The 18,771-nt window shown below is 41.9% G+C and overlaps 1 protein-coding gene across 19 annotated transcripts in view; it reads right to left on the bottom strand.

Annotated features, from left to right (window-relative positions):
- OXR1 (oxidation resistance 1) overlaps positions 1-18,771 on the bottom strand; it is a 245,380-nt gene that overhangs the window by 161,268 nt on the left and 65,341 nt on the right. For 3 of the 19 annotated variants that reach the window (XM_046928735.1, XM_046928775.1, XM_040695431.2), the window contains exons 1-2: positions 17,866-17,929; positions 17,685-17,713 (exon numbers count right to left, since the gene is read on the bottom strand). The exons of 12 other annotated variants lie outside the window; for them this stretch is intronic. The gene's annotated coding sequence lies outside the window, so the exon portion shown is untranslated. Of the gene's footprint in view, positions 1-17,684; positions 17,714-17,842; positions 17,930-18,771 lie in introns of those variants that run through there. 4 more of the 19 variants (XM_040695423.2, XM_046928767.1, XM_046928745.1 and 1 more) reach the window with 3 other exon arrangements.

Raw genomic sequence — 18,771 nt, 5'->3', positions numbered from 1 at the left:
AATGAGCACAAGAACCATACACAACACAGTAGTTTTGCTTACTCTTTTCATTTTGAAAAATTAAAGTTTTTGAGTGCCTTCCATGTAAAAATGGTTAAACCCTTAATGTTGAGACTTGATACAAAAAGTGATGGCAGATATCATATTTTGTTTTAAATTTTGGTTTTAAATTGGGTCTTCTTAATTGCATCTGCAGCAAAGCAGTGTTTGTGGTTGGCTTATGACACATTACAACCTGTTTTGGTTTTTTTAATCCAAAGGAATTTTAAGGAAGGATTGTAACGCCATGCGAATCTACACCTCCTCTAAATTACTTAAATTACACCTCCTCTTAAATTACTTAAATTACTTCAGATGCGTACAGAGAATTTCAGAGAGATCTGTGAAAAACTATGTAAAACAATTAGGAATTATACAGACAGGTATGGAACACATACTTTGTAACTAAGGCATCCAGAGACTTTTCTGAAAAGTGTCTTTATAGTTTTTCTTCATGTAAAAAGCTGCATTTTGTGGAAAAAAAAATAACATCACCATAGGGTGGCGATGACATAAAGTGGGAGTTAAGCAAGAGGAATGGAAAGCAGAATGGGATTTAGGATGGGAATAAGGTGCGTAACACACCGGTGCTTCAGTGGCTGCTGAGCAGCGCTCACACTAAGCTAAGGATTTTTCAGCCTCTGACACCGCCCTGCCACCTGGGGCCTGAGGGGACACAAGCACCAGGACAGCCGACCCAGACTGGACAGAAGAATGTCCCGCACCACACGGCCCCGTTCCAAAGCACGCAGGAACCAAAGAGTGTAAGGGCCGCGGGGGCACGAACGGCGCGTCAGGCCGCGCTGAGGCGGAGCGGGGCCGCCCCCTGCTGACAGCCCCGGCCCCGCCGCGGTGAGCGGGATCCCGCGGCCCGACGCTGCAACGCACGGCCGTGCCGGCGGGCAGGAAGGCGGAGCGCGGGAACCGGGCGGAATGGGCGCGCGCCGTACCTCCAGAGCACATTTTCTTCAGAGTACGCCGAGCTGCTTTGTCAGTGAAAGCCACAGCAACATTTGAGTTTTGCGCTAAGGCTTCCATTTTTTTGGTATGTTTGCTGAAATACTAAGCTGGCTCATGGGAACTGGACCTGCGTGAGGCACGCGCTGCTCCTGTCAGGACACGAGAACAACTGCAGCAACACAGTTTGGACTGTAACGCGCTGCAGGTGGTAGATCTCAATGCATCTGATCCCCCAAAACCACCAGCGCTCAGTGTCTCCTTGTCTGTGTATGCCTGAAAAAAGCCAACCACCCTGGAGGGACCGGGAAACACCCACCCACCCTGAGTAACTATCCCTTTCAGGAGAAAGACTGTAGCAGAAGCACCTGTAAGCGAACAAAGAAGATAGAACTGCACCCACCAGGCAGCACAGGCTTCAGTTTGCCTGTGCTACGCCTTGCCTGTTCTGCCTGTGTGAAGATCCATGGTTGGAAACTGTGTGTAAGAGCAGCTCTGTTCAAAGAGATCTAAAGAGAAGAGGTGCACAGATGCTTCACTTTTTTTCACAGCCTCTCACGGATTCCTGCACCCACAGCTGCAGAGCTAAGGAAATTTCACGTATACAAAAATCTTTGCTTCTATTCCTCACAATCCACGTCTGCAAGATCCCTCCTGCAGCACCACCCCTGATACTGCAGGTGAAAGACATAAGGCAATTTTGGGAGGGTCCAATGAAGCAAGGAGCCGTAATAGCACACTGAGAGGTCTGCTGCTCTACTTGAAAAACAACCATAAATAAGTGGTGTAGTTTTAAAACGGTAATAAGCAAGGTTTCTCAGGCACCTGCAAATGTTCCCAGACATCCCTTCAAGCCTTCACGCTGTTGACAGATTTTAGTCAAAAGGGTTTGGCAGTAGTGGGGAAGAGCTTGGATGTAGCATTCCATTGGCTGGGAGGGAAGGGACGACGCGTGCTGGATGTGTCGTGTGCCACCCCGCAGGCCTCCCTCACTTCATGCTTCCTTCTTCTCATTACTTCTGGGAGCCATTCTGAAGCACAGTTTCTCAGTCTCATGAACTACTTCACCTGATTCTTGTTGCTGCCCACACTTGCTGAAGAGTTAAATGCAGTTTTGTGGGAGCTCAAAAGCAAAGGCAGATGACAGCTGTCAGATGTGTGGAACCTAGCAGGAATATGGGATGGGAGTAGGCTCACTGACTTCTTGTTAAATCAAGTGCCTGTAATCTGATGTCAGGTAGCATATTATTCCTACTTATCTTGAAAGTCATAAAAGCATCTTCAATACAAAATGCAGCTTTTGTTTAACGCAGATCCAAGTTGACACAGGTACTCTCATAAACCTATTTCCCGAATTATGAGGACATTCAAAATCTGACACAAAACTCATAAACATGTACAAGAGAAATACTCTGCACTGGGAAGGATTGGCAGCACCTCAGGTGATGATTTTTGCTGTTTCTGAAAGCCTGTTTGCATGCCTTCGTGCGTACCATACAGGCACAGAGCTGGGCCGGAGGCTGAACACCACTAGCACCTGTCCCTAGGAATTGCATACCACTTTCCAGTATGCATTTGGACTAAGCACGCTTTTGTCAAATTTGTTCTTCTATACATAGGTATCCAGTCTGAGGGACATGAGGAAAAAGACTTTGCTAGCATCCATTGCCAAATGAGAAAAAGATAAATGAAAAGGGCATCTAGGGGGACCTTTAGCTTTTCCAGCTATCACTACTAAACCTGACTGATATTTTTATTCATGCCCATTTTCAGTAAGACATTTTGTTCCAAACATGTCATTTTTTCTACCACCTAGCAGGCAGCGCTAGATGCTCATTTGTGTCAGGAGGCTGGAAGATTCAGTATATTTCAAAAAATATCTTCATGACAGACTAATCCTATACAGAAAAAAAGGGAAGCAAACAACTTGTATTAATTCACTTAACTCTGAGACTTCCCAAAAGTCATTGTCAGTCAGGTCTGAAAAGAGACTAGATGTTATCAAAACTCGACAAAATGTTTGTTTTTGTGGTGTTTTTTTTTTTTCTTCTTTTTTTTTTTCCCCACAGAATTAAGTTGTTTCATCAAGGCTGATATGTTCCCCGGGGATGCATTGATTTCAGTGAAAAGGTTTCTGTAATTCACAGTTCATTTTTGTCATTTGCAAAGGGAGATACTCAATAAAAAAATTAATCTTTCCAATCTGGAAACAGATACTTTCACACAATTTCATCTTGTGATGCTGATTTGAAAGTTTTGGATCTGTTCCAGCACAGAGCAGAAAGACACTGCAAAATGAAATTGCCATTGTTCAGAAAGCTCAGCTTGTATATCCTAGCTCTGTGTCAACCTGGCATTTCTGTGGCTGGGAGCATACAGACACTGACGTAAGTACCTTTTTGTTTGTATGCACCATAGCAGATTCTCAGTCTTGTTCTAAGCCATATTAATTTAGAAACAAACATATGAAGACATTCCTTTGGAGGCTGTTAGTTAAAAGGCTGTAGGTGTTCTGACAGTTTCTGTGTGGCCCAGACAACAGATAAGAGCAATGGTCCAGAAATGCAGGCTGTATTTTCACCTTTCACCATCAAGCAGTGGATGTGGACTTCACTCCGCCTATATCCAGGCCCTATCCTAGGCTTTATCCTACATAAACCTGTCAGATTTGAGGTATGTGAAACTAACCTCTGCTGCTGCCATCCTCTCTCATTTCTGACACTAAAAATTGATGCATTTTATTGATGTAATGTACCGTCTCCTCCCACAAAACTCCACATTTCATATGTAATTTATGCCATTGCCTAACTGACATGTTCCAGGAGAACAGGACAGGCTGTGGTGGTGTACAGACTGGTTACCATGTGTCTCCTACAAGCATTTAATGTTCTAAGGGTCTCCTCATGGAAAAAAATACAACGTTCTTGCTGGTTATACCCTCCTGGCACAGCCTGCTGCAGGACCCAGTGCACAACAACTAACTCATGAAGGGATAAAAGGACATTATGCTCAACCCAAATCTGAGATTTCAGGTGTGACAGCTGGACAAACTGTCCTTGGCCAACAGAAAGAACCAATGACAAGAAGGAAACAAAGGAGGAAGACCAAGCCCAGCAGCAAAGGTATCAGCAACTGACTTATGGAGACAAGCATTGTTCAGACACCTTATCTTGCACACTGCAGAAATACACCTAGTCCAAAGGTGTAAGAGGTCTAGTTTCAAATAACCTTTGAACAGTTTTACATCATAGCACTCATTTCAAGTCCACATATATTCTCTTCTTAAATTGCACTCTAGAGAAAAATGAAACTTCTGATATGAAGTAGCCACAGCAGCAGCAGCTTCAAAAATATCCATTCCCACTGCAGTGATATTTTATTAATAGCTTTATCAGGAATCATAGGACCTCTATTTTGTGCTTTCCAAATTCCTCCCCTGTAGTTACAAGTTTGAGAAGCACCACAAATGAAAAGAACATGAAATAGTTATTTCTCACTGAATTTCTAGGGCACCTGATGCATAAGGAGATTTAATGTTCAGCACGACAGAAAATTGTTCACAGTGGCAATTTAAATTGGAGAGAGTTACTAAGGTAACAACTGTCGTCATCCCAAATGAGGATGACCCTACCAGGGCTCGTAATGAGAAGACTCAAGTAAATAAGTAATCATTACACTGAAGTAAGTTTCCAGAGGTGTTCCTGTTCTTACTAAAAATCTCTCCAGCTCTGCAGCTAATGCACGTTTTCTTTCAGTGTGCACTCCTACTGCCCACGCAGATACAGAAACTTGCAGTTACTGAGCTTACGCTCAGAATAATGAACAAGTGGGAAACTGCTGTCACGTAGCTAAAAATAAGCTATTTCCCATTCATGCTATTGTCGTTGCCGTGTCACACCATTCACATGCAGAATGGAGTGGGAACCAGTTTGCCTGTAATTCCCTTCTTTCCTAAGCAGGCCTGTCTTTGTATTTCCCAACAACTATTTAAGCTCTCTGAAGGCAGAAGATATATGCTCTTCTGATTCACGCTTGTGTTGCTGTTGCTATGCCCCAGCACCATGGACAGAAGAACGCGTGACAGCTAGACCAACAGTTTGCTTGTGAAAGTCGGGCACGCTACGTCAGGATCATCCAGGCTGCCATCACTCATAGACTGAGTAATGCCTTTTTCTCTTTAAAAGCATATTCTGCTAGCTCCTGAGCTGTCAAGTTGTATTTATTTCTTCACTCAGTATTCACTATCTTTATGATAAGGGTCGTGAAGCACTGGAATAGGTTGCCCAGAGAAGTGATGGGTGCCCCATCCCTGGAGATAGTCAAGGTTATGCTGGGCTGGGCTCTGAGCAATCTGATCTAGCTGTAGGTGCCCCTGCACACTGCAGGGGACGTGGACTAGATGACATGACCTTTGGGAGTCCCTTCCAACTCAAACGATTCTATGATTCTACAAAATGCCTAAAACAAAGCTCAGCTACTGCAGCCACCAAGCATTTGGCTTCTGTGAGCTAAAGGGAGATTTGTGGGCTAGAAGTACTTTGCCTGCTGCAAGATGAAAGAAGAGACCACCACCATCTCTTTGCAAAGTGTTAGTGACAAGGGTACACAGCAGTGGAAGTTTTCAGATAATTTCCAGGTTCTTTCTCATTCATAAGATGATCTTGCCCCAGATACTCACTGATTCCTCTTGAATCACTGATGCAGTGGGACTGCCACATGTACCTGCTCTGTCAAGTTGCAGCAAGAGCCGCTCGCACAGGAGGAACGTATACTCATTTAATAGGCAGGAATTGCTGTCCAGCCTCTATAGAAGTTGAAAAATCTTCATAACTGATTGTTTCTCTCTTAAGTCTTCACTATCAAGGAATGTCTTGGTTTATAACTCCAGATGGAGTTAATGGCTTTCTGATAAAATCTTTCAGAAATAGGTAATAGCATAAACAACTACAGAAAATTAGTTTGTAAAAACAAAACAAAACAACCACAGTCTTTAAATTCAGGTGAGACAATAAATTGATATTTACAGAAGGAATACGGGAAGCAGGGAGGAGCTGAGGATACAAGGGGTAAGGAAATGCTCACACAATGCTCTGTGCTGCAGAGCAGCAGCAGCCGCCCCCGCCCTGCAGGTGGGAGAATCAGAAACCAATAAATTGCTGCAGTGATCTTAGTTACATACATTTACAGCCCTCTGAGGATAAAAGTGGCCAAAGACTACCATTTCTAAGGATTTTCATGTCAGATTCATAAACATCTGATCTGTCAAGTGCAATTTTTACTCCAGAAGAGAGGAGCCAGAAGACTGAAACAGCCAGTAACATCTTTGCTGCTTATCACACTTCTCACAAAAGTCCACGGAAAAATCCCAAAGTAAACTATTCTTTCCCACAGTGGCATGTGCTCTAAAGCTAGTATTTGCTCAGATGCCAAAAAAGGATGCAAACTTATTCTTTCTCTTCTGTAATATTACTGTATAGCAAATATTGAACTTTTTCAAGTGAATCATTTGGTGATAGATTTGCAGAAAAATAATATATTTTAATGATAGTGAGCTTCTATTTTTGGATGGAAGTTTTATGCAAGGACAGACGCTGTTCAGATTCTGAACAACACCTAAATAAAACCCCATTTCAAAAAATGAAACAAAATTTAAAGATATAAAGATATAAGTTACTGAGGAATGTACCCAGCTTTAACTTTTGCCACTATGTGCTTAGGTCTTAATCAACTACCAATGTATACAGAATAGCTCCGCAGAACAGTTCCCTTCATCAACCACAGTAAATTTATATTTTTTGCAGTTTCTAAACTTTTCAACAGAACTTCCTTTAAGTACAGATCAGTTTTTCATTTTTTCTCCTTTTCAAGTGGAAAAGATACCAAACTAATATTCAAACATGACTGCCATAGGTTTAACCTCTCATTTAAAAGAACAAAACTTAATTTAAAAGTTCATAAAATATTATATTTCTAGAAATGTCTATAGACAATTCAAGGTTTATCTTGCGTTCATAATACTCAAAGGTTTCAGATGTCCACTGGCCATTAATTTTTATGTGGTTTTAAAATTAGACTATAACCATTTCTAATATTTTGCCAATTTTTTTTAGCACAATATGACATCTGCAATATTCGCTTGAGTGAGGCTTTTATTCCCTATTCCATTTCTGCAAATGTGATGAGCAGTTTTTCTCCATTTCAAGGATTAATTGTGTAAATGACATTCTAAGCACTCCAAGCACAATGGAAGAAGTCAAAAATAAACCTGAGGGCAAGGGGCCAGTGCAGATGTACATAACTCCCACATGCACTTCATCGCCCTGCTGACAGCTTACACACCCCATGGAAGAAGGCTGTAGAGACCACCACTACAACAATAATCTCTTGTCCAGCTGGAAGGGCATGCAGCTTTATGTAATGCAGCTCCTTTATTTTAACAGAAATTTTTGAGCATGGCCAGGACATATGGGCAGAAGGCAGACTATCTCCAAGGAGATCAGCCCTTTAGCAAGGATATTGTGGGTTAAAAAAACCTCCCAGAAAGCTGTAAACACATAAGTGATAAATTCCTCTAGTTTTCTACATTCCATACCGGTTATTATGCCATTATAGTGAACTATTCCTTCTCATCTTCAGCCTGCCAGAGTACAAAAATCAGGCTCTAGAAGGAAAACATCAGACACTCGAGGTTGCACAGACCTTGGGGTGCAGCACCAAAGGAAAGTTCCACTGAGAGCCTGCACATATGAACCGGTACTGCTTGGTTTCTTTTTGCATCTTTACTCACTGGGCATATACAGTTTGAGTTACCATTTCTATCATCATCTCAATAGTTTCATGATACTCAGAAGAGATGCAGCATCATGTTTCTCTAGGCTCAGGCTCCCTCAGGCTCACTGCAGGAGCTGGAGCGTGGAGAAGAATCTGAAGGCAGAGCTTGGATCATCCAGCAGCCACAGGCAAAAACACCCTGAAGGTCAGTGATGTTGCCCTCTCCATTTCCTGAGAGCAGATGGTGGAAAACTTGGGAGCAAATCTCCCTGCAGTGCCCACTGCCCCCTCTCCAACAGCCTAGAAAAGTCTTTGTGCACAGGGCAGCACAAGTACCCAAGAATCAAAGTGCAAACTACATCCAAGAAGATGTATCACTGAATGGTATCAAGGACATTAAGAAAATCTGATTCCTTGTTCATAGTCAACTTTGCTGCGTAACTCCTTCAACGTCACGGACTCATCTTCCCAGTCCCACCCTATCCATTCACACAGGTTTTTTGTATAATAATTCCAATATAGGAATGAGCATATTGAATCATGCCTGACAGTATTTTAATCAAGTGTTTTGCTAGAAACACAAAGAAATTGCTTTAGACAGACATAGGGTAAAAAGTCCCTTCCCATCTCACATGTACACTTTAAAACAGATTGTAAATCTTTGAATTTAAACACAAAAACTGTTTCAAAATATTTTTTCCACATTAAAATGTGGCAGTATTTACTGTCATTCAAAGGCATCCTTGCCATACACAGGAAAATTCAGAGCCTCTAAGGTTTTTCTTCATTATCATCACAGTGACTTACAAATAATTAGATGCAAGAAAACTAATTAATGCCAGCCAACATGTTTTTCTGAAAGAGGTTTTGTCACTTTAGTGTTCTTTTTTTCTCCACAATAGTCTGGCTCAAAGGCTTCAAGACAGACCTGGTTATCTAAAGCCATGTGTGCTGTCTCATAAAGGTCCTGGTCCAACAGTGGCGTAAACAAATCCTTCTCTTTTCATTTATCTACTGGTTGAAATAAATCACAATGTTGATTAGAACAACATTTCTGATGAGACATTTTATCATTTCCACTTCCTTCCTGAAAATGTCGGAGAACAAAAGTAATCCTGTGACTAAATAATAAGTCTTGTAATGTTAAATTAAAAAAGCTGAATCTACTCTGCTCATGAGGGAAGGATGAAAGGTGAACTGAATTTATATGATTACATACGGAAAAAGCTTAGAGGGAAACGTTTCCAATCTTGCAAACAAAGGCACAAGATTCAATAGCTGTAAACAGAATTTAGATTAATGAAACCTTAAAAAGATGAAATTTCTTGACAGTAGAAGTATCTAAACTTCCTAAAAGTTTACTGGAGGTGTCTGCCTTGGCAACCACTGAGCCAGCCCACGAGAGTGACACTGGGCACTACCAACAGCCCTGCCCAGCCAGCGGCCTGCCTGGCCTCCCCACTAGCAACTGGGCGCTTCACTGGTGCTGCACCAGACCAAACATGGCTGTCACCAGACCAAAATCACCACCATTTGGTATGATCAGTTACTGCTGTATGTTATCAATATACATCTGTCTACGCTGGAGATAAGGGAGGAAAATCAGAAAGGTGTCACCGAGTCCAGAAACTCTGAGCATCCGCAGTGATGACACGAAGTACTCAATACAGGAAAAAGCAAACAAAGTCAAAACCCAAGTCAATAAAGGTCACTTCTGCTGTGGAAAAACTATGCTAATTGCTTCTTTGCTACTTGTGCACGTTGATATCACACAGCCCTAAAGCAAGAACCCCTCATCCCATCCTCCTCTCACTCCCCATGATCTTTGAGAACTTCTGGTCTCTGGCAGCAGCCCGCATACGCTATCCCAGCAGCTTCCCGTACTCTGCTCAGCACATTCACCTGACTTCTAGAGTGCCCTCCCACTCTCCTACAGAAACAAGTTTCAACCAATGATTCCTGATCTGCTTTCATCAAGCAAGATAGACTGTGCAGACAAGCGGAAACTAGGAAAGTCCAAAGCAAAACACATGCACTTTGAGGTTGAAAACATATTTTTACTTAGAGGACAGCTAACGAGCTGTGCAGAAATTGGGATCAAGGTCAAAGCTTCCCGGCTCTTCCATACTCTTCCAGCAACTCCATGTCCTTCTTGTGCTGAGGGCTCCAGAACTGGACACGGTACTCCAGGTGGGGTTTCATGAGAGCAGAGTAGAGGAGCAGAATCACCTCCCTTGACCTGCTCGTCAAATTACTCTTGGGGCAACCCTGGATACAGTTGGCCTTCTGGGCTGCAAGCGCAAATTGCCAGTTCATGTTGAATATTTCATCAACCGACACCCCCAGATCTTTCTCAGGGCTGTTCTCAAGCCATTCCACCACCCAACCTGTACCTGTGCTTTGCCCCAACCCAGGTGCAGGACCTTGCACTTGGCCTTGCTGAACTTCATGAGGTTGGCATGGGCTCATCTCTCAAGCCTGTCCAGGTGCACTAGATGAATATAGTGCACTCGTTTAGGGAATATTTTAGTTCCTTAAAACACACACACACACACACTCCTAAAAATCTAATTACAAAAAGCTCCAACAATGGTGATAATCATTCCTGGAACCACACTTAAATCTGAACCTCCTCAGTGCTCCCACTACAAACTGCTCAATAAAACCAAAACCACACCAAAAAAACAACAACAACAACAACAAAAAACCTTGCTATTTCCATAACAATCCCAGCACATGTCACAAACAATCCACCATCAATTCATCAGGGTGGGTCTCCTCTCTCCACAGCATGTAGGAAAGATTCTCTGCAGGCTATGCAGCAGCACTAATCACAACAGCTCCGGCTACCTACAACACAAATACCCATGAAAGAGCAAAGTCATTCCTTAGAAACTCTGAGAACTGCTCATTAGGAACCCCTGCATGCCCAACAGGACTATTTCACAGCCCTTCATGGACCAGCAGCTCTGGTTCTGAATACCAAAAATAGCTTGCTTGCAATCCTACAGATACAACGTTTCACAAAACTATGATTTCTGGTGTTAAAATTTATATTTTGTCCCTGATTACTTGTATCATTATCAACAGAGATACACAGAATTACTCCATGTGACATATTTATATATGCAAATGGCTTATCACAGGGTAATCATAGTAAGTAAAATAAACTAGAAAAATAAAAATATTTCCTTTTAAGTCTTCTACTTCTCTATATATTTTATCTGTAAAGTACCTCTATCATTTCCCAACATATAAAAGCAGGAGATGTGGAAAAACACCACAATCTTCAATCAGAACTAACAAGGTAATGCCAATTGAGAATCTGTAGGTTACGGCTGGTAGGACATATGATAAGATTTATAAAAACAGCATTACATTCTTTCCAGAATCCCTTCCTCTGAACAAACATGGAAAAAAAACCAACAAATTTCTCACAGGAAAGGACAGGTTGTGCAATTTTATGAGGTTGTTTTGTTTCTGTAAAAATTATGTAATTGGAAATGCGGTTTATTAGCATAAAGCAAGCAGCAGCCTTAGCTAAGGGATGGCTGTTGCACATCTACGGTGCCCTCTCCCCGGGGAGCCAGCAGTCACAGCTGCCAGTGAGATGCTGTCAAAAACCCCGTGTCATTCCTACTGGGAGTACAACTAAAAATACCAGTACAAATTAGCAGTGTGCACTGACAGTCATTAAGTGCCTTAACACCTTCCAGCCAGAACACAGGCAGGGCTTCTTGCTCAGATGATATTCCCATGTATCTTTATGAAGCATCCCGTATCAGCTCAACATACAAAAATATGCAGTATTTGCAAGTTACTGCTGCAAAACAAACAACCTGACAGGGAGAGCATCAGAAGGATCCTACTTCAAAAAAAGTTATCTGTCCTTTCGATATCCATGGAATAGCTACAAGTGATGTATTAAAGTGCATCCACTTTAACAGAATACTCAATAGCTTTTTTAAAATGTGCAGTCCTTAAGACACTAAACTCAGCTGCACTAGCAAGTCCCCACACTCTTTTATTTCCTATTACCAAGAGATGCTGTTAAAAATACAAAACATATACTGTATTCATATGCTTTCTTCTACTACTGCAGCAACTGCTCCTGTACCACTGCTTATTTTTAACTTTTAAACCCAAATCTGCATATACGACAATACCAACATTTTAATGCTTGGTATTTATTATTTAATTTTTAATTATCTCTATTTTATTTATTTATAATAGGAAGCAACGTAGGTATCTGAGTCAGAAACTGCTGAGGATAGCTTCTGTCCTGTAACTGTGACTGCAGGCCCATGGCCAGGCAGCTTCTCAACATCCCTAAGGAGGAGACCCCACAGCATCTGGACAGCCTCTGCCAAGTGTTCCGGCACCGCACAGCACAGCAGTGCTTCACTTGCTTTCGCGTCACTTTATATCATACATTACAGTGTACATCTCATTGTCTTCAGGTAACATCGACATCATTTTGATGCCACTTTCACCTTCCCTACGGAGGCATTCAGAGCCAGGCTGGATGTGGCTCTGGGAAGCCTGGTCTAGTGGATCTTGAGCCTGCATGTAGCAGGGGGTTGAAACTAGATGATCTTTGAAGATCCCATAGCAGTGGCTGCTTTAGCCTGAGCTACTGTTCACCTCTGGTGCAGGCTGGCAGCATTCCCACCCTTCCTTCTGCATTACCAATAATATATTACAGGTTTGCAGCAGAAAACTGAAAGGTCGCAAATGCATCGTGCACTAAGCTGCTCTCTCCTCTAGCAACACTGCTCCTGCTACTCCGTGCCTGTCAGCAATGATTACTCAGGCATAAATAAATAAATAAAAACATGATTTTAAAATCACAAATGAAAGTAACAACAGCTTTAGTTCCCCTTCAAAAACAAGTGAATCAAACTCTTTGCAGGTAGCACAGGTCTCGCCCTGGACCAGGCTTCCTAGCAAGGTGGGTGATACCCTGTGCCTGTCAGTGGTCAAAAGGCATTTGGGTAATGCCCTCAGTAATGTGCTTTAACTCTGCGTTAGCACTGAAGTGGTCAGGCAGGTGGACTCTCCAGTTTTTGCAAGGTCCCTTCCAGAAGAGCTATTCCAAACTACAGTTCTACCTCCAAGGACTGTCTGTTTCTACACATTTTATGGTAAAATGGTAACTGTGATGATATTTTGTGTCCTTTTCTCTTCTGTTTCTTCAGACCCTAAGCTGGGAACCACTTACCATCCAAAAGTTGGGAAGAGGAAGGGTAAAACCATTACGTTTGTTCTGTGCTCTTTATTTCAGGGCTTAGAGTGGAACATCAGCTCTCTCAGCACTCCTAGGATGAAGCTTTGCAATGCGCTGTTGGACCAGCAGAGCCACAGGCTGTCTGTGCTGGGGCTGCCTCCATCCCACATCCCCTTCTTCCCTGACCGAGGCATGGCAAAATTACATTTTTCCTCTTGCTGATGAAATCTTGCCCTGATTCAGTTACCAATTTTCATGCATAAGGGATTCTAAATCCAGGAGCTCTCTGTGTCAAGACTGGCGATAACGGCACTGTGCAAGCTGCAGTAGAAATGCTAATCAAGATGTGGCGATACAGCTGGAGATGGTGGCATTAAGACAAAAGGGATGAAATGGCCACTTTCCTTCGCAAGCCATCAGTAAGCTGCAATCTAATTTAAAGTGACATTTTTATAGTTCTTGCAGAAACACGAAAATTAGAGGGTCTACTTGTTGAATAAAATATGACAGGAGTTTCTTCTTTGACATTTTTTTATATTCTTATTAGAAAAAATTAGAAATTTAATTAACAATTGATGATCAGACTGAAGATCTCTGATGAAGAATATTACTACCCATGAATAAAACAGGCTCACCCATCAATCTGAATGTAGGAAAAAACTCTAGACAAGATTCTCGGCAAGTTCAAACCAAAGTTGTTTGTCCTGGGATGGCACTGGCTCACACAAGCAGTGCTGGCCTTTCACCTCCGGGTGCATCATTCCAGGTTCAGCTCTCCTGAACTTCTCAGTATCATGAGAGTATCTTACCCTTGTGGTTAAAAAGAAATGTCTAATGTTAAAAATATCTCAAGTATCTGAAATGGCTTTGACGTCCTGTGTTTACCTGGAAGTTAAAGCTGTCTGTCACTTATTGCACATATAAATCAGGCCCTAATTAACTAGGGCTTTTTATTAAAAATAAAAAAAAATAATAATCAACATGACAGGAGCAGAACAGCTGTACTACTCACAAACAATTGAGTACGTGATCAAAATAATTAAGATGACAACAAGGACTAAAGCAAAAATTTAGCAAAATATTCTTAGTTTTGACCCAGTTACTTGTTTGTGGTATTTCAGGATGGCTACCCAGGCCGAATGGAGTCCTGCTGGCCAGAAAAACAGAGTTAACACAAAGTGCCAACAAATATTTTCTTCCAGAATATCACTGCCCCCTCCTTCATATCTGAATTGCTTTCTGAAAGGAGCATCAATCAAACAGAAGATCTCATTTGAGAAGAAGAAAGGAGAGCAGATTATGCTGCTGTTTCTCTGATACTCTGAAAAAGAGAAGCTTAAAAGGGCGTGGAAAGAATTTGCTGATGCTTGCATATGGTTTTGAGGAAAAACATGAGTGCTTTGATTACAAGTATCACTCTCAAACACTTGCAGTTAGGAACCTGGAACCTAACTTTTAATAACTGAAGTACACAGAAGGGAGCTTGAAGCTGTGAGGGCAAACAGGACAACTCGGTAGGATATCAAAGGCCACCACTGCTCACTACTCGTTCCCAGCACTGCCAAACTGCCTGAACTGAGTCCCTGAGCTGCCTTCTTCTCCATGCTGGTTGGACAAGGCAGAGTACAACAGGGCTTCCTCACCCTGCATTTGGCTGAGGGCTTACATGATGGCCACAATCAACCCTACAGTGCAACAAGACCATGGACAGTTCCCTCACCCACATGCGATCTATCCCATGTACCACAGAGTAATGGGAGGAGAGAGAGCTCCTCCACTACAAGGGAATATCTGAGGGAGGGCTGGCATGGACTGTTACACATGGCTCATCTGCCTCCAGCCACAGCACAATCACTGCACCACTGACTCTCTATCACAGCAGCTGCAACAGGCAGATTGGAGCCACCCCTAACTTCCCATGGAACACCTCACCTTCAGGAAAACTAGCCTCAGAGACTACTTACTTCATGTATCATATGAGATATTAAGTTACGGATTTATAGACATTATTTAGTTTTTTCATATTTCAAACTTCTACAGAGATAGGGAACAACAGTGAATTCTGATTCAATAAATAAGCTGACTGCTTGCAGTCTGGAACAACTAGAATTCTGGAGTTTGTACAGCCACCCCGCTTGTTTCCCAGGGTCAGCGACCACATGTTCCTGAGCACAGATCAGCAACACTGGAACAGGCAGCAGGCGCTGATTTCTTTAGAATACAAGAGAGCACTAACCTATACAAAGCCATGCCATCGCATTCATGTGACAAAGGTGGCCGCAAGCATTTCAAAGAAATGGCAATAATGATACATGTTATTGCTAAGTCACTCATGGTTTAGCAGCTAGAGAACTTACTCTAAAGAAATAATTTTTCTGAGTAACTCGATAGGATCAGTTACGTGTTGGCTTGTTTGTTGTTTCTTTTGTAATAGCTTTATGCTTATAAAACTGCTGGTTTATCACAGGCAAGGAGGATGACCCTGAGCAGGTTCCTCCAGTGTCTGTACTGTGACCTAGCAGGGACACTCAGCACACGATGCCACACAACCACTTCCTCATGACACAGCTATTTTCATGGTCTCCTGCACAAGGAAATTAAATATTCCTACAAAAATAACAATGAACAATAGGCACCTGTAGGGCAACTTCTACCAGCAGTAACCAATCTACTTGTGAAACCAAACCAGCAATATTTGTTTAGCCTCAAATTATTAACGCTGCTGCTTTGATCTCCGAACATCCAATCTGCCAGCAGAAGCTCTGTTTGCATTTTGTACCTTGGCTCAGACATCTCAGTCTGCACTGTGGAGTGTCTGATGCCCCCTAAGGACAACCAGCACACCAATGTAATTCATTTCCCTCCTTGCAGTCATTAACTGTGGTTTGTCCACTCACCATCCAAGCAATGCTGTGTGGTCACTGCACCACTTCCAGCAATTCCAACACTATTTGTGGACATCGTTCCTAACTGTAAATACAAACGATGTCATTGTGTGAAGCGGTGGCATCACCTAAGACACAAACCACATTGATTCTTATCGTGTGAGTCTGTCTCTCTATACATCTCTGCAACTCCCCGGGGATTCTGAGATCACTTTCTAACAGTGCATTTTTCCTGTTTTCCACTGAATTAAATGTCAACCGATGACAACTTATGCTTTGTTGTTGCCATTCTGCAATTTAACAGCACTAAATGAGGAATGGCATCTGATTGCACAATCTTTTTCCACTAGCTTTTAACATCTTTTTTCTGCCATCTCACTGGGTTGAAGATCAAAAGCATAAACGGCAAACCTGTTCCAAGCCTGTATTTCGCTGTTAACCACTCGGTTCAGCAACTCCATAAAGGTGACAGGTAACATTTATTTGAGAATTAGAAATTCAAGACACATGGTTAACTGCTCAAATTTAAGATTTTTCTGTAAGTTTCCTTAGGAAAATATGCATATATGGTCCAGCAAATTATATGTTATGCCCACCAACAAATCTCTGTCTGTTTTCTTGTACAGTAGCAATTCTTTATCCTTTGCCACCACCACTTCTGTTTTATTTGGTCTGTACCTTTGGTACACAGAAGTAGACACTGAGTTGGTTCACTGTCTCTGGTCACCTTAAGCTTAAGTAACACAGCTCAGCTCTTCCCCATCTTTTCACATCCTAAATCCATTTATGTTGTATTTCCAAAGGGACTTCAGGAATATTTTCATATAGACTAAGACAGCATAGCAGCTTCTAAGAGAAATTGCACTGCCTTCAGTGCTCTTTGTGGGATACAGGCTGCTTCTGGAGGAGCCCCAGTGCCACGGGGTCTGGATGTGCCAGTGAGGCAGGGATCAGGCCCCAGAGCTGGGAAGCAGCCTGCAGTTTGACCAGGAAAGGGGAGGCTCAGGATATGACCATAGGCATTAAGCTGACCTCAAGTTGGACTGGGTCCAAATCCCAGAATGATTTCTTTCACACTGGAAAAGGGAAAGCAGGTTGAGGCTACGAGTTTCAACATACTTAAGTTTTAACCTGGGCAGAACAAAAAATGGAAGAATTTGATAGACATCTCAGACTTGAACAGACAGTTGCATGGTACACTACTGCTGATTCAGTATTGGTAGTGATTTCTAACCAAGGTACCACAGAATTTTAGCCACATGATATTGCTAGAGGAGCATTTGTTTCAGTACATGCTAAGATCATGTAAAAAAGTAAAAGACTAGCAAAGTTATATACCAAGGTGGAGTAACCTGCTCTTTTTTCAACTTCAAGGAACGAACAGGACTAGAACAGGGTTTGCAATAAGCAACTCAGGGTGACTTTCTCATCATCAAATGACTGAAAACGTTTCAATCGTAGAATCATAGAATCACCAAGGTTGGAAAAGAGCTCTCAGATCACCCAGTCCAACCATCCAACTCTCACCACTATGCCCCACTAAATCATGTCCCTCAGTACAACATCTAAATGTCTCTTGAACACAAATACACATACAGGCTTTTTTTGTGTGTTTCATACATACACAAGCTCCTATCTCAGTTCACCTTCAGAAGAACTTAATGAAAATAAGCCTAACTTGGCAGAAATAACATTTGCATTCCAGTATTACTGAACATCCAACAGTATACAAGGGCTGTTCTAGATCCTGAGAAGCCCTAAGAATTAAATTCAAAAAGTAAGCAAAGGAAATTTGTAATACTTACATGGAACCGCAAGCCCCAATTGTTAATGTCTGTAAGGAAACAGAAGCTTCAATGGCTAAAAATGTAAATGACTGCTAGTAAGCCCCATGCCTTAAGACCATATCAAGGCACTGTCAAATCAGAGAAAATCATGCATGCACAAAGTTGTCACCCGTCACCTTGGATATTCATTTCTATTTACCGGAGCTTCATCTCTTGTGCAATGAGTGACTCAGGCTGCTCTAGGATCCAGCATCTCTCACAGTAATGGGCTCACTAAAGCTGTAGCACTGCTCTCGGCTTCTGCTCAGCAGTTGGCCCGAGGTTACAAACTGTACTGTTTATTGAGCCTCATTAAGACTGCTGTCATGTAGAATCAGCTTGGCTTTGCTTTAAGAAAATATTATAGAATTGCCTAAATGTGCAATTCTCTTTGAAGTCAGAATGCTTACATTTGTAACATATTCCAATGATTTTAATAAATCATATTCTATGACTAATAAACGGTCACATATGTTTGTTGGTTTAAAACCTATCTATCTCCAAAAAAGGCAATAATCAAATCAAAACACACTGAAAGTAACCTTATAATTAATGTAGCAATGCAACTATCTCCTTTGTCTGAGGAACAAAAAGTAAATCCAGCTCATGCAGGAGATGCAAATATACAGCATTTGTCCAACACCTTTGGCAACAAACAGAAGAATTACTTTAAATTTCATATTCAATGTTCAATTCATCTAGGCTGGTCCAGAATATTTATTGAACTGTTATCTCCCATATGATAAAGCTGGTACAAAATGGGTTTTGCATGAATGCCATTAAATCTCCATGTGGCACCGTTAGAACTGGTAGTCTTATTGTAGAACAGGAACTTTGCAGCTTGCGATATATTGTGCAGTAATTAATATAAAAAGCCTGTGATACATTATCATAGCATTCCTCCTCCAGAAGCGGGGCTGACTTCTGGGAGATATGGAGGAGAAAAAAGCATTCCCTAATATGTCTGTACATTCCTTCAGAACTGCTTTATACACTCTTACGAAAAGCCGTAGAAAGGGGCATTTAAAGCAATTGTTAAAAAGATGGAATATGGTAACAGATTTAA

This window comes from Gallus gallus, chromosome 2 (genome assembly GCF_016699485.2).
Source record: "Gallus gallus isolate bGalGal1 chromosome 2, bGalGal1.mat.broiler.GRCg7b, whole genome shotgun sequence".
NCBI lineage: Eukaryota > Metazoa > Chordata > Aves > Galliformes > Phasianidae > Gallus > Gallus gallus.
This window is presented reverse-complemented; position numbering and strand designations above follow the sequence as displayed.